Genomic DNA, 15496 nt, shown 5'->3' with positions numbered 1-15496 from the left:
AAGGGAAGGGAAGGGAAGGGAAGGGAAGGGAAGGGAAGGGAAGGACGCATAAAACAAGATTTTTAACTTGTGTCTCTCTTATGCAAGTGTTTTGGGTGTATTCTATTTATTATTCTCTGAAACCTTCATATCAGTATACTGACACAAAAAATGAAGCTTATTTCTGACAAGCCCAAATTTTGCATGGGATTTGAAAGGCAAGGTGAAATAACTCCTGTTTGCATATGATCATGATAACAAGCATTTAGCAACACAGATTTTGTCCTTGTACATGAACACTGAAATCCATTATTTTCAAATGACTTGTATGTGTTGCCATTCAGTAAGAAAGTCCACAAAGAATTTCCAAAGAAATATTAAAAAAAATTAAAAAAGGAAAAGGAATTCTATCCATTTTAGAGGAGCTGATTCTAACATTAACATGAGGAAAAACTGGTTTATGCTTGTTTATCTTATCCTCCCTGAATTCCAAGCGAGGAGCCAGGACTCTCAGTAAAATGAGGACCAGACCTGCTGAGACACAAAAGACATTCTTGTACAGTCCACTTTGTGGGACAGAGCTAAGTTCTTAAGTTTGAAGTAAAAGTAATTTTGGGCAAAATAATGCTACCTCAAAATGCCATTATCTGGTTGCCAGTTTAGAGTCAAGTGTCCAAATTAGCTGCATATACGTTCTAGCTTTTAACCTGTTAAGGTGGTTAATACAAAAATGTCGGGTAATTACATGTCAAGTTTGAAAAGCTACTTTTATTTCAGATGAGGAATTTATACCCGACCAGGCTACAGCAGAGTCCTCCACTGAAAGGTAAACACAGTAGAAAGCATGCAAAGCCAGCACTAGTGATAGAGGCCAACAAACACAGTGAAATAGTGACATCTATGTTTCAAAACTGTTTCCATGTGGTTCACAAGGCACTCTGAAGGCTTTCCACAAACTTCATGCCCCTAATGAGTAATATGCGTAGGTCTTAGTGCACCCCAGTGGAGAATCAGGACTTGGGCACAGATGCAGAGAGGAATATAAGCTCCACAATGCAAAGGGTAACTGCAGTGATACCATGTAGCCTTTGGACTTGAAGCCTGTCTCTGTACTGTGCAAATGGAGAGTGAAATATTTCAGAATACGCACCAAAAATAAAGCCCAGTATTTTGAGCAAGTGTGACTTACTCTGTTCACTGGAAAACAGAAGAGTTACTACTCCCTTCTCTGGAATTTTGGCATTGTATTTACCCCAAGGATAAGACATCACTGAAAGGAGGTGTGATTGTTTGGCTCAGCTCAGCAATCAATGTATATGCATTGCATCAATGTATATGCACTGCATCAATGTATATGCATTGCAGCTGGGTATGTCCTTGAACACAAACAGCTTCTACAGAATGGCCATCTGTGGTTGTTCTGTATTAAGCTAGAGCCAATAGTTCTTGAAGTCAAGTGAAAATTTTATCCCATTTTCCTGGTGATTAATGCTCTGAATATTTTCATATACACAGGATGAGAATTGTAAGTCTATTTGTGTTTCAGTACAGATGAACACCACGCTGTATAATTTATCATTTATAATGTATAATACATATGAATTTATAATTTATAACCCATAATTGCTCTTAGTCAATGGGACAAATATTGTAGATGAATACTCACATTTTCTTATTGTGGACTGAAAGGATCTTCTAGTCTCTAATTTCCTAATTAAACAGAATGTGCAATCACAGGATGAAAGAAAAGCGCTGATTATCTTAGACCATGTCAAGCCAATCCATTTTTCCAGTGAAACTAAAATGGTGAGGGTTAAGGGACTAAACTGGTGAAAAATGGTGTTAATGGTATGTTTTGCCTCTATCAGACATTATTTTTCAATTACCACACACTCTTACAACTGAATATTTCATTCTCTGCATCACACACTGCTACTATTTGAAAAGAAAAGTATTCTGGGACTTTACATCCCACTTAGAAAGAATGTATTTAAACAGACTGAAACATGCAAAAGATCATCATCCATCAGAGTATGATATGGGTATGTGGAGGAAGGAGAGGGTGAAGAAAGGAAGAAAAATGTGTAGATTAAACTGATGTGCAGCCCTGCAAGCTCTTTGCAGCATGCCATGTTAAGCTGTTTGGCCTATAGTTTCCTTCTAGTGGCCCTCTTTCCTGAGGGCTCAGTGGGCGTAGGTCACAATATGCACAAAATGCTTCAAAAACAGGCAGCTCATACCGCATCTAAGTGCCTTCTTTTGAAGGATCCGTCTAGAATTGTCAATGATTTATTCCAAATTTCCAGGAATCATCTGATCTACCACATAGGCAGAGAACTGTGTTACTGTCATGGTTTTATGATTTTTGTTATCGGTATTCCACATCTTAACATCATGTAGTACACTGGGAGTTAAAGAGTTAATGCTCCGGTTCCGTGGATTGATGATATTTCCTGGCACCTGGTTCTCAGAAGAGAAGAAGAACTACATCTTCCAGAGGACTTTGCGTTGTTCTGTTTTTTGTACGGAGGGAAAGATAAAACTGTTCGCATGTCACAAGATGTCCCCTCTTTTTCCTTTCTTCTTGTCTCTGCAGCATGTGTGCTCCCTAGCCATCTCACCTTCAGCTTTAGAGTAAGACCTTTGGTTTTTGGACACTCTCTCTCACATTTTATTTGATCTATCAGTTTCAATTCCAATTATATTGTATTATATTGTGTTATCTTGCATTCTGTTATCTAACTTAGTAAATTAACTTTCCTCCTCAGATCATTGCCACTGTTTTGTTTTAGGCCCATCTCCCTACTCTTTCCCTCTTTCCCCTTTCCTGGAGCGTGAGTCTGTGGGTCCCCCAGCCCATTAGTCACAGAACTGGGCTGAACCGGCCCATAAGCCTTTGACAGTTACATACATGACTGCTTTTTCTGGTCAGGAGCTGGAAAGTATACCTCACTCTTACAGCTTGAAGAAACAATAGTGTCCACTGACAAGAAAAATTGGTCATCTCTGTCTCAGGCAAACATAGGTATGAGCCAAAATTTTCTGAATTTGAAAAGGCACGATTTTTTCCCTTATTTGTCAAAATTAGGCAACTCCTAAGCACATCAGTATTAGGACCTTCTAGCAAGAATACATCAGAACAGACAAGAAAATGTCACATCAGGGCAAGAAGGGCAAGACAGAATAAGAGTGTTGTTATTTAACTTTTTTTGAGGAGGTCCTCTCATTCCCATGCTTCCCAATCCCCTGGGTACCCATGACCCGGGGGCACAACACCTTACAAGGTAAGTCATTTGGATACAAACAGAATTTCTTATGGCAATGAAATGCCAGCACACCTTTCAGGGCAAGAAATGATGGCAGTGCAGCAACAGTAGAGGGAATTGTGATGTCTTAAATGTGTACAGAACCAGGAGGCAGAATGCTGATGCATGCACACATTGCTCTGCATGGGCTTCCTTCAGACAAAGCCAAAGGAACTGTGATTATGGAACCACATTTGACAACAAAACGTACTGCATTTTTAGTACCCAGATGCACTCTTCTGATTATCAGGGCAAGAATAAACAAGCTGTATGGTAAACCTGGGATGTCCTTCCCTACTGGGAAGGAAAGAGATGATAGGAAGAAACAAACATGTAGACCTGCACCTGTCCAAGGGGCTCTGCTAACAGAACACATCCTGAAAAAAATTGAAGAGATTGTTATTTTTCTCACAATTGTCCTGTCCATTTCTACAGGGTAAAAAGAAGAACCTTATTCCAAGAAAGTAGAAGAACAGAGTCAAACAAAACCTATAAGCCATACTTCAAGTGTGCCCTATACCAAATTAACTGAACAACCTACTCCTAAATATTTTGAACTCTAACACTTTGGAGAGTGCCATAATATAGCAGATCTTCTGTGACAAGAATAAAATTAATTTTGGAAAACACCCTGCAAAGATACTCTCACTACCACTACTACCCAGTGCAGAAAAACTAAGAGTTGCTCTATTTATGCATTACCCACCTGAGATTCTCAACAACAGTTCAGAGCCATAACAATGCTGGCAAAGATGAGTGGATTGGGTGTTTTTGTTAACCAATGTTAAGAAAATAAAAACTATTTCTAGAATATGCAAATGTATCAGTAGTTTGAGTAAACTACTTCAAAACAAGGGTAGTGTATATATTATATACAGAGAGAGTGAGTGCCAATGTACGCACAAAACATATTGCTCTGGAATTCAGTCCTCCTAAAAAAAAAAATTAATAATCCTTTGGTTTCACAAAGGCCACATTCTTGCAAGTTAAAGCTGGGGCAGGTTTGTCTGCATTGCAACTGAGCAGCTCTCACCAGGCTGCTAGGCAGAACTGTAGACGCTGCCCAACTGTGGTAGTGTGCTAGCCTGAACACTTCTGGGAGGAATGCCATTAATTCGGCACAGGGTCCCAGATTCACATATTAGTATATGAGTCCTGTTTCAGGGATGCTCAAAGTATCTGAAAATCTGTGTTATTAACTAATTTGCCTCAGCCTGGATTAGGTACTTCTTGTACTAGTTTCTGCAAAATTTTCAGGCCTAGACGTACCACAAGAGTGAACCAGTGGATCTGTATCACAAGGGGAAAAAAATACTTTGTCAAAAACAGTTTTTCCTCCAGGATAACCTAGTCAACTGTCCTGTTCATAGTAAAAGAAATCACAGAACAGGGAGAAAAAAACCCTTCACCCAGGGAAAACAAGCTCCAAACACAATCCTCTAGATGAAGACTTCCGATACAAAGTGGCAACAGAAATACCTGAAAGAAAAAACATCACACATTCTGCAGAATTTTTAAAGGATCGGTATTTTACTGTTTCTTGAAAACTGAACACAGTTATTCAGGCTACAATTAGAAGCTGAGAGGAACTTCAGAAGAGACTGTGTAAACTAGCTGAATGGACCATACCATGGCAAACACATCCAGTAATAACAGATAAAAAGTAAAGTACACAGGAGAAAAACTTTATGGTTTGGAGCTAAAATGTTTCCAATTAATAGTACCAGTTCTAAAGGAATCTGCTATTTCACTGCGCCCCAGTGAAGACCTTTATTCAATGAACAAGTGCTGGAAGGGGGAAAAGGAAGGGAAGGTGATGTTGAAGTCCATTAACAAACTGGAAGTGGAACAATACAAAAAAATACTGAAATGATTCTGTAGAAATCAGTAGTGCAGACTCAGATGGAATTTTTTATGCCATTACCAAATATTCTACCTCAAACAAGTAAAATTATTTCCTAATAATATTATTTCATAAAAAGAATAATATAGGGATTCTAAAAGATGTGAGTACCTCTCCTCTGTGGGAAAATGTTATAACTGGTAATAACATAGAAAATGATGAAGGCACAAATCCTGGGAACTTGCGCTGTCTCATAAAGGAAGATCATTCAACTGAAATAACAGATGGGAAATTGAGTATCAAGCAAAATATTTTCCCATTCATACTTAAAATAAACTGTGACTTGTGATGGTACAAGGAGCCTCTGTGACAAGAACTTAGCAAGATTTGGCCATTTCTTCAGCTCTCACAAATACCTGGAATGCTGCCAATTGATGATAACACCTTTCCAAAGATACAGTAACCGTCACATTTTTGGGTTTAAACAACCTCTAACAGTCTTACTATCCGAGGTACCTTCACACTGACCTACTGCCCGCTTCATAACCTTCCTCTAATACATTTAGTACCTATAAAAGACAGGATATGCCGCTAGCTCACTGCCATAATCCCAGCAACTGGTAGAACCTTAGCAATTCCGTCCCTTCCCTACTCCTCATCATTCTCGGCACTATACTGTCCTCTGGTGGATGCCAGGAAAAAAAAAACTGTATATAAATTGAGTGGCCCAAAAGCTAAGGAAATCACACTCTGGAAATTTGACAGGAACTCAGAGAAGGTACTCAGAAAGCCTGCTTCTGAAAGTGCTCCAGATCACTCAAGACAACAGGGTAGGAGAATATTTTACTGATGACTCACTGCTCACTAAGCATTTTACAGATATTTCAGCTCACAGCACTCCCTTGAGATACATACTCTCCTTATCAGTATGTGTTAGGATTTCCTGTAACAATAGTCTCTAAAATATTTTGTACACAGCAGCCCCATGTTCTATATGAGGAAAAGCAAGAATAGGCCAGTCTGTAATCTTTTACTACAGCAAACAACACAGACTAAAGCACATAAATTAAACTGCAACCATTCTTGGAAGTACAAATGTAATATTTTGTTGGGTTTTTTTATTCTGCTGCACATTTTAATTATCCCCAAAGCCAAATCACTTGTTTTTAGAAGTTCTCTTCAGTGAGATGTTTTGTGGCATGTTGCCACAAATACTGGAATTGGCAAAACTTACAGAGCAGCAGACTGAGGTTGGGAACAGAACAAAAGGCTGCAAGCCAGGAAGGGCAGGAACTAGTTTTCCTGCTGCAGAAAATATAACAGGGATTTTCACCCTTACAGGCTAGTGCTGGAATTCACTCAGGAAAATTAAGGACACACCCAGAAAGAGTGGAGTAAAACAGGACACGTATTACAGATTCCGATTTTGACTGCTTACTAGTGTCCCAAGTAATCAATGACTACTGAAAGGACTGAGGAACCAGAACTGGTCCTACAGCACTGCCCTTGGAGAGGCTTACTGTTGAACTGGGTCATATGATTAACACCATTCTCCTTTGCATGCAGTGGTAAATTTATAATACATTTGTGTAATTTGACATAATGTGATCTCTCCAGGGTGGAGGGAAAAGTCCTCATTTGAGAAATTCAGTTGCCAGCTGTTGAATTATACTTTGAAAATAAAGAAGTCTTCCACAACACAAAACAGAGTGGGAAAACCTCCGTTTAGGCAGCTGATGAGACTTGGGTCTGAGCCGCGAAGTGGAGCTGGGGGATACAGCTCCTGTCCATACAGAGACATAAATCCCTCACCTCTGGAAGACATCAGTGCTTTCACAAGCTGGCTTTACAGATTTCAAAGAAAACTGTAGAAAGGTATGAATCACTGATTGAGACATTACCTTCGCTCCCTCCCATGCTTTCCTCATTTGGAAGGATGACGAGAGTTGCATCCAACACTCACCAGTTCTTTTGGCTCTACACAGACATTGCTATTTCACAAAATCTTTAGAAAATTCATATTTCTCTATCCTTTTGACAAAACCAGCTAAAAACAGCTTAAAAATACTGCCAACTGACAGAGGAAAATAATTCTAGTGATTAAATCATTAACCAGATCTTAAGGAAACCAAGCAGAAACTAAGGTATCACTATCAATTTAACATCAAAATGGAGCTGCCATGTTCTACTCTTCCAGTCTGCTATACTGAAGATCCTCTTATTAAATTTCTATTCTCCATGTTTTTCCTAAAGGAGTGAGAAAGGCTGAGTTTCTCAAGTGCTTCACTAAATAGATACGCATTTCATAAGAAATCTTCCAAGGTAAAGAGTGAAAGAACAAGAGAGAATGGCCTCAAGGTGCACCAGGGAAGGTTCAGGTTGGATATAAGGAAAAACTCCTTCTCTCAAAGAGCAGTGAGGTGCTGGAGCGGGCTGGCTGCCCAGGGAAGCGGTGGTGTCACTGTCCCTGCAGTTGTTGAAGAACCGTGTGGATGTGTTACACTGGGCCATGGTTTGTAGGGATGGATTGGGGGTTGGATTAAATGATGTTAAAGGTCTTTTCCCGCCTTAATGATTCGAAGATACTGCAAGAACGCTGCCAGCAGACTAACGCGGCCAGCGAGAAGGATCGCCTTCAACAACGCTAGAACAACACAGAGAACCTGACGTCCCTGCGATGCTGATGCCTGACAGAGTGAGAGCCCCGAGCAAAGCAGGCGCTTTGGGGCACAAGAGGACGGCAGCAAAACAGCGCGAGCACCGTCCCCCGCCGCCCCGCCGCCCGCGGGCGGCACTGCGCCTGCGCGGTAGCCCCCGGCACGAGGCCCCCCCCGCCCCTTCTCTCCGGGCGTTTCCATCCTGCGGGGGAAGGGTGTTGTCCGCGCCTCTCCTCCCCAGCTCTTGCGGGCCGTCTTGCCCGGCCCTCCACCCTCCAGCCCAGGGAAGCAGCAGCGGGCCTACCGCCTCCTGCTGATGCAAGGCCGCTGCTCACCCTCCGCACTGCCATAGGGCCGGCGCACCTCCCCCCTACATGGCGGGGGCGGTGGTTTGCCATCCCGGCTCACTCTGGGAGCTGGAAGGGCTGCGCTTTTTCTTCCGCAGCGCGTGAGGTAGCGGTGGGTGTACGCTGAAGGAGTTGCGCGGGGCGGTCGGTGGTTGCCGATGGGGCCTGAGAACGAGGCGAGGCGGGGCCTGCCGGGCGGCTGGACTGCCCATGAGGCAGAGGTCGGGCTGCAGCGCGGGGAGGGGTCACGGGCAGGAAAGGCAGCTGGCCTGCCTCGCCCTGCAGCCGCGTGCTGCCCACCCTGGCCCAGTGCTTTGGTCACCGCCCCTTAGTCTGTTCAAAACAGAAGGAGAACCTTTTGGAAGACAGTAATTTCCACTCGATATCGTTTTGTGCTGAACTCCATTGGGCAGGCTTCTGCCGTGTGGCCAGCGCTGCAGTGTCGAGTGCGCAGTATCCACTGAGAGACTCCTTTTAAATGAGGACTTATTTACTGATGTGGGGAACTTGAGTGAGACTGTTGCACACAGCTGCCCCTTTGCTTGTTCTTCGGAGATGTTAGTGGGTTTTCCATCCACATAATCCCTGGTTGCTGTGGTAGGCTGCAGGAAGTGGCGTGACAGAGCAGAGAATGATGGGGGCTTAATGGGGGTAAGGGAGGCTGAGTGCCGTCTTGTGGGAATCGAATGTTGATTCTGTATTAGAACAAGATTAAAATTTTCTTGATTTCATGGCCTCTGCTGCCATTTGGGTCCATTATCAAAATCTAGCTAGTAACAATTTATGTATAGTCAGCATGAAAATATATGTTGTACTTTGTCACACACATTGCAATAATATCCTGCACAAATTAAAAGGACAAGTCATGACATGCCTTAGAGAGGGCCTGAAGAAGGTATTGAGGAAGGCCTGGCACTTCTCCAACCCCCTATGGTGCTCTTTGTTTAACAAAGGAAGCGTCCTTCGGACAGAATGGAAGAACCTTTGGAGAAAATCACCCTATCAACATGATAAGAAGAGTACCCAGACATCTTGGAAACAGCAGGATGGCGACTGACTGGCACAAGATAGAACAAGTGTCAGAATGTAATTAACAAATGTAAATCTTCGATAAGATGGTGAACCTGGAGTACCCAGCCAATGGGGAAACAGGGCAGTGGGTAGGCAAGGGGGGAAACAAGGTACAAAAGCTGCCATACTGTATCCATAGGTGCGCTCCTGTTTTACAGGATGCCTGCCATTGCAATTGCGAATTAAATCTGCTTTTATCAGAGATACTGTCCTGATAAATTATTTGGATATTTCCAACAGTCTGACCTGTGAAACTGGACAATTATTTGCTATATTTGTCTTCAGGCTCCTCGTATTGTACTGCTTAGGTGTCTCTGTCTTTAAAGTGAAAACATGATTTTTCCTTTCTTTCGAGTGAAAGAAGTGTGACAATGGCTGAAGCAAGCAACGGTGCAATTGCATGATGTCCCAGGAGTATGGTGTGCTTGTAACTTTCTTACTAAACAATGCTTGCTCTATGAAAACATTACTTATGAATTTTGAAGAATTTGCATGTTGGGGAATTGATATTTTTCAATTTTGCAGAGAAAAATGATCAGTTTTAATACTTCCATTTTTGCCTTTGTGTTCCCATTCATTACCTTCTAAAATGAATGTGGTGTCAAAAAAGGCAAACAATAATTCTTGATTGGACTGTGTGAGGGGCTGGCAATTTGCCTTTCTCCTCCCTGTTTTTGCAAGGACAGAAAAAATCTGTAGAAATTGTATGGTTGAGCAGTTGCATAGTAGATTTTATGCTTTAGACTTTTAAAAAGAAAAATTTGGCATTTTAAAAGGGGAAAAACTGGATTGTTGATGGCCACTCTTAATTCTGTTCAGCAGTCCTGTCTACCAGGATAACCTGAATAGTTGTGCTGCAAGTACGTTGTACATAACTTTCAGACTCCTGCAGAGGCCTCTAGTTTTTTTCAGTGCAAATAGGTATCTACAGCTTCACAATACTCAGGAGAACAGAATATTTTTTCCTTTATGCATTGGCTTTTTGTTATTAATGGCTGTGGGAGCAGAGCAGCATAAAACAAATCCCTCTGTAGGACTGCTCTGTATTGGTCAGCATTGTCTTCTACTGTTGTGCACAGACAGAACAGCTTTCTTTGATACCCTTTTGAAAGTGCAAAGTATACTTCTGTATCACTAGCAGATGTGGCTCATACCTTGGTATTAGCAGGGTTTATTCTTACCAGAGTGCTTAACTCTATGAATTCTTCTTACACAGTGCATTTGTGCAGTAGCCATGGGAGACCTTCCTGGCAGTTCACAAGCTCACACAGATAGACATGTGGTGAAAGCCTCTAAGCATGAGAAGGGTCTGTACGAAAAGGTAACAGAGTACTGACACCCCAGCTCTCCTGCAGCTTTATGAGGTAAGTTCTGCCACTGCATCCTGCAGCACGATGGAGCAGACTTTCTATTGAAGTTCAGCAGAATAACTTCAGAGCAGAAATCAGAATTGAAACACTGAGGTTGAGCTCAGCCTGATGACTAGGTTCTCATCAACAGCAAAAGTAAAGTGGGAAAGCCGGTCAAAATTTTTGAAGCCAGGGACGTTGGGGACAATATTTGAAATGTGATGGGGGATGATCCACTACTGACATATCGTTATGGGCTTACGTGCCTTTCGGGGGACATAGAATCACGGAACGGTTTGGGTTGGAAGGGACCTTTAAGATCATCTAGTTCCAACCACCTTGCCATAGGCAGGGACACCACCCTCTACACCAGGTTGCTCAAAGCCCCATCTAGCCTGGCCTTGAATGCTTCCAGAGAGGGGCATTCACATCTTGAGTGGGCAACCTGTTCCAGCGTCTCACCACCCTCACAGTAAAGAATTTCTTCCTGATATCTAGTCTAAATCTTCCAGTTTAAAGCCATTTCCCCTCATCCTTTTGCCACCTGCTCTTAAAAAAAAGTCCCTTCCCAGCTTTCCTGTAGGTCCCCTTCAGGTATTGGAAGGCTGCTATAAGTGAAGAGAAGGTCTCCTCCAAGCCTTCAGGCTGAAGAGCCCTAGCTCTCAGCCTGTCCTCATAGGAGAGGTGCTCTAGCCCTCCAGTCATCTTTGTGGCCCTCCTTTGGACCTGCTCCAACAACTTCATGTCCTTCTTGTGCTGGGGGCTCCAGAACTCCAGAACCCCACTCCAGGTGGGATTTCACAAGAGCAGAGGGGCAGAATCACCTCCCTCGACCTGCTGGTCATGCTTCTCTTGATGCAACCCAGGATACAGTTGGCCTTCTGGGTTGCAAGCACACATTGCAGGCTGGTGTTGAATCTTTCATCAACTGACACTCCCAAATCCTTCTGCTCAGGGCTGCTCTCAAGCCATTCTCCGCCCAACCTGTATCTGTGCTTGGGATTGCTCCAGCCCAGGTACAGGACGTTGCACTTGGCCTTGTTGAACTTCATGAGTTTGGCATGGGCCCACTCCTCAAGCCTGTCCAGGTCCGTCTGGATGGCATCCCCTACCTCTAGTGTGTCAGCTGCACCACTCAGCTTCATGTTGTCTGCAAACTTGCTGAGGGTGCACTCAATCTCACTGTCCATGTCACTTACAAAGATGTTAAATAACACCAGTCCCAACACCGATCCCTGAGGAACGCCACTTATCACTGGTGTCCACATGGACACTGAGCCACTGGCAGCAACTCTCTGACTGCAACCATCCAGCCAATTCCTTATCCAGCAAGTGGTCCACCCATCAAATCCATTTCCAATTTGGTGACTGGAATGTCATGTGGGACAGTGAACCACACTGAGTGAATTATTCAACAGCGTACACTAAAACTATAGAAGCTATCAAAAAGGAAATTCAAAGTGGAAACAAGTTTCAGCTTAAACTGAAGAAATAACTGATTGTCTTGTAAATCTGAAATGGTCATGGTGTTATATCATATGCTTGTTCTTCCTCTTGAATACTTCCTGAAGTACCTAGAAAGAAAAAATGCTGGAGGTTTGTTTTGTTTGTTTGTTTTCTAGCAACAGTAACACTTTCATGAACAGGCTAGTTGCTGAAACATGGGAAAGTGCAGTAGTGTTGAAGAGTAGATTGTCTGGAGTAGAAACACCAATAAAATGTGTGCTCCTTGCACATCTTGTGCAGTGTGTGTCGGTTAAACCTCACTATGCAGAAACTACATTCCAGAACACTGAACAAAAAGCATCTTTAGCACGTGTGTCTGGATTCTTGTTCTTGGTGTTTCACTGAGGCATCCAGCATTCCTGAGTGATGTAGTGGAGAGAAGGGTGCTGAGTTGAGGTGCAGCACAGTGATAGTTCCAGGAAAGAAGTATGAATGCAAGAAAACTTTGTTAAAAGTGGAGAGTGTAGAAACTGGAGAAGCTTAAGGAAGAATTGGAATGGTATTTGTCATTATTCATGATTTCTGTATTATTATTATTTGGGTTTTTGAATGATTAACAATTTTGTTGCCACTTATTTCTTTTTTTTCCCCACTGTGCCAGAACAAAATACAACAGAAGAGAAATTGAGATTTTATAATGGGGTGGTATTTGTAGTTATCAAAATGTAATTGCAGCCTTTGGAGAGGACACTAGTTATTTCACAGCTGCTCACTGGCAAGAAGCAAAAGCAAGTGAACTGAGCTGAGTTTTGAAGGAGCTGTGTGATCCAATAGTTGTCTGTGGTGAAGACAGGTATTCTTACAGTGATCTCCCAGCAGCTACCAAATTGGCTTATAAAATCTACATTGTTTTGATGAAAAATTAGTCAAATGAATTTTTTGAAGTAAAATAAAAGATCCAGTATTTTCATTTTGCACCTATGTGTTCATACAGAGGTACGGTCTTAAGTTATGAAAGATTCCTACATTGCTGTTTGTTTTTTGGAGTTGAAAATAGTAATGGAACAGAAAATTTCATTGAAAGTACCCAATAGCCATTGAGAGAATGAACTAGTGAAATCCAGTCCAGACTTCTAACACTGTAATCGCTTAAGGGTTTTTTTTTGCAAGAAGAGGCAGTTGTTTATATGAGCCTGTCAGACACTGGGAAGGAAAATGTACACATAAATGGTAATCCAGTATGAATAACTATCTAATAACATGGCTGTTCCTTGTTTTTCAATATGAAATAACTGAATATGATCTTCTCTTGTACTGGCTTACTGGCACAGACATAATGTGCCTGGGTTCCTACTACAAAATTTTCTGTAGATCCCCACCACCTGGAAGGTGTTTGAGCTGCCACAAAATTGTAGTTGATTATGATCTGAAATTTTGCTTAGATATGCAAAGAGGATGTCTTTAAAAATCGGATTTGAAGACATTAGTTCCTGACTTCTTTCCAGAGAGCTGAGGGGAGATTGATCCTTGTAACTTTGTACAGGTCTCAGGGATCTGGCAATTCAGAGGATGTTACTGAATACAGCTGTGTGTTGCATGTGCCCAATCTCATGTTGTTTGCCCTTTTTTTCTAGGAAGAATTGTTAGAACCACCCTGAAACCAGTGGCAGTGCAAGACTACTCCGTAAGAAACAAAAAGCTGTTAAGGACTTGGGAATGTTAAGCCTTAAAATCCTTGTAGTAACGCAAATTCTTTCGAACTATATTAAGACAGTGTTTATGTAGACAAAAAAGAATAAAGACTTATGTTTCTGTTCTTAGAACTCTTGTCTTTTCCTAGCTGTATTAACTGCCAAACAGAAGCAACTGCCAAGACTTGTTTTATATCATTTTTGGGTTACCAATTCACCACTTTGGATTAAAATGCGGGAGTTACCGTATAGAAAGTAACCACTGAAAACCATGGCCGTCTGTAGCACTCAGTGTGGGTTAGCTGAGGTATGTATTGTGAGGAAAAGTAGAAATTTAAATTCAGCAAACCTGTGTTTAAAAATCCCAGGAAAGGTGTTTTACCAACATGAAGAACTGCAAGCTAGTTCTATAACTAGCTACGCAGATCAGCTACTTGTTGTGATGCTTCAAGTAAACTTTAAAGTGAAATGTACTGCAGGGATAGCAAATGAATTTCCTGTTGGGTTTTTTTTTTTTGTGTGTGTGTGTGTGTTTTTTGAGGAAAGTTCATTAATTGTATCAAAAGAGCAAATGCTGAATTTCTGTATCTCAAATTGTCTTACTTTGTATTAATGTAAGCAAATTATTCATGCAACATCTAAGCATAAGTGGGAGTCAGTTTTTGGTTTCTCACAAGGGAAGGCAGTTTAGACAAGTGATTAATTTTTAGTAGTTTAAGATGTGATTGCTGGATGCCCTTGAAAGCTTGAGGTTGTGCTAGGGACTATATTCCCTGAAGATACCATCTGTTCAAGAGTTTTGTGCCTGGGTCTTTGTTTTTGAATTGCGAGACTGGCAAGGGTAGTTTTTAAGACTCAAAAAACAAACAAACAAACAAACAAAAAAAAAGCTGCCAAGTGCCGTTTTATTGATGGCTAAAATGTTAATTTCCTTTGAACAAGAAAAACAGTGGGTAATCTTACGCATCAGAAAGTATTAACTGTTCCGTAATGTGGTGGAATGAAGAATAAAAAAAAAGGAAAAAAGGTAGAGAGAGGAATATATAAGGGGCACCGATTACTAAAACAGTAATGGCAAATAGGCCGTTGATTTTATTAAAATGAGTTGAAAGGAGAAGAGATTCCCCGGTGACCTACAGAAGGAAGATAGCAAAGTATTTGCGCTAGATCAGTGTTGCACCAATCCTCAATTCTGCTACCTACTCCAATGCTCTGTGGAAGAAAGTACTAAAGCTGAGAAACAGAACTCTTGAGAGGTGTGCACAGAAAGAAAAGTGTCACGTTCCAAATTCTTCTTTAACCTAGTAGACTGCATCCAGCTTCTCTAGGGCTGGGTCTACTGAAGGAAAACCATCTGCATCAGTGGGTGACCAGTCATAATGAATGCAAATTCAGTATCTGTTTTGCTTGACGAAGCTTTTTTTTGTAATAAATTTAACAGAAGAATATGAAGAAAGTCAAGTGCATGCTGATACCCTTACTGAGGAAGTAATACACAAAACTAGCTGTTTTTTGAAATATTAACTTTATGCAAGACAGGTGTCACATAAACTAACCAGGTGGGAGAGTAGCAGGTTTCTTAACTCATAGTGACAAGGCAAGAGAAAATGGGCAAGGGGAGATAGCATCTGCCATACTGATAACTGCACGTTTGGTTTGGTGGCTAATGTAGTCTGTTGATGCTTTCTGGTGATTTTTGAGAAAAGGAATCTGTACCATGGATATGTACTGGAAGTATGAAATTTAAGGCTGACAACTTTTTGCTACCAGGAAAAATACTTCATCTGGAGAAGCTATATACTCAAGTG

The 15496-nt window shown here is 41.6% G+C and overlaps 1 long non-coding RNA gene across 1 annotated transcript; it reads left to right on the top strand.

Annotated features, from left to right (window-relative positions):
- Nucleotides 4187–13820, top strand: LOC110389602. Its single transcript, XR_002433314.1, has 3 exons — nucleotides 4187–9217; nucleotides 10419–10566; nucleotides 13632–13820. It is a non-coding gene; the product is annotated as an uncharacterized LOC110389602 (long non-coding RNA).

This window comes from Numida meleagris, chromosome Z (genome assembly GCF_002078875.1).
Source record: "Numida meleagris isolate 19003 breed g44 Domestic line chromosome Z, NumMel1.0, whole genome shotgun sequence".
NCBI classification, from domain to species: Eukaryota; Metazoa; Chordata; class Aves; order Galliformes; family Numididae; genus Numida; species Numida meleagris.
The sequence above is the reverse complement of the archived record's forward strand: the minus strand, read 5'-3'. Positions and strand labels throughout refer to the sequence as shown.